We start from the raw sequence: 1,468 nt of genomic DNA, 5'->3' as shown, positions 1-1,468 counted from the left end.
TAAAAGCAACAGTAACATCCACCCCTAGGGGTCAGCCACACTTAAGTGGCAATATACTACACTATATATATATATATATATATATATATATATAATCTTTCTATTATCGTTTACTTCTTTCAGTCATTTGACTGCAGCTATGCTGGGGCACCACCTTGAAGGGTTTTAGTCGAACAAATCATCCCCAAGACTTATTTTTGTAAGCCTGGTACTTATTCTATCGGTATCTTTCTGCCTAACCGGTTGTCAAGCGGTGGTGGAGGACACACACACACACACACACACAATTCATCATCACTAAAATGTCACGAAGGGTGCAGCGAGCACCAGCATTGCTTGAAATAAGAATCAAAGAACTCTTTAGCGACAAAAGCACATTTTCTATTCACTAACAAGGGAGACAACCTTCCCACTACAATTGAGAGGCATTAGATTGGCATGCCAGTTTCGCATGAAATTTAATGCTCCTCAGTAATACTTACTCTATCACTGGTGGTGAAGCTAAATTCTACCCTGTCAGTATATACAGATTTTCCTTTTTGGCTTTGAATTGCGTCTAGCCACCTTCTTGATCTTATGATATTTACTTTGTAGTATATTATACTTATTTATTGTGCTTTTAATTTTTTCTATATGTCACAGTGGATTTTCATCGATGAGTTCATGAACCTTGGTTCTTTACCCTAAAACTATATATATATATATATATATATATATATATATGTGTGTGTGTGTGTGTGTGTGTGTGTGTGTGTAGTGGATCTTACATGCATGAAGTGGATTCGATCCACCATAGCCAAATTTAAATCAACACTGCCGTCAGAGAAAAACCATTGTTCCACCATGGGAAAAGTTCTGTTGCAGTGTTGATTTAATTTTGGCTATGGTGGATCGAATCCACTTCATGCATGCAAGATCCACTACATATATATTCTTTTGTTTCAGTTATTTGACTGCGGCCATACTGGAGTACCACCGTTGCAGACATAAACACTTCCAGAAAATACTACGAAAACTAACTCTACTTTCTGACCAATGGACAGCGGTGGTTTCCTAAAGCAACAAAAATAATAATAAACTAAAGAAGTAACATTCAGATATTCTTATATCTTCGGCAAAGGAGACTGATAGAATAAGTACTTGGCTTAAAAAAATAAGTCTTGGGGGTCGATTTGTTCGACTAAAATCCGTCAAGGCTGTGCTCCAGCATGGCCGCAGTCAAATGATTGAAACAAATAAAAGAATAAAACAATATACATACAGATTCATGCATACAAGCTCACGCATACATGCATACATACAATATAGTACATGCATACATACATACATACATACATACATACAGAGAGTGAGTGAGAGGGAGAAAGAGTGAGTGAGAGAGAGGGAGAGAGAGAAAGAGGGAGAGAGAGGAAGAGAGAGAGAGAAGGAAAGAAAGAGAGAGAGAAAGAAAGAAAGAGTGAGAGAGAGA

General features: G+C 37.4%; 1 protein-coding gene across 2 annotated transcripts in view; it reads right to left on the bottom strand.

Moving 5' to 3' along the window:
• Nucleotides 1–1,468, bottom strand: part of LOC106869094 (monocarboxylate transporter 5) — a 16,594-nt gene that overhangs the window by 8,638 nt on the left and 6,488 nt on the right. The gene's annotated exons all lie outside the window — the stretch shown is intronic.

The sequence above is a fragment of the Octopus bimaculoides genome, chromosome 9 (assembly GCF_001194135.2).
Source record: "Octopus bimaculoides isolate UCB-OBI-ISO-001 chromosome 9, ASM119413v2, whole genome shotgun sequence".
Classification (NCBI taxonomy): domain Eukaryota; kingdom Metazoa; phylum Mollusca; class Cephalopoda; order Octopoda; family Octopodidae; genus Octopus; species Octopus bimaculoides.
Note: the sequence above shows the minus strand (reverse complement) of the source record. Positions and strands in the feature narration are given on the sequence as shown.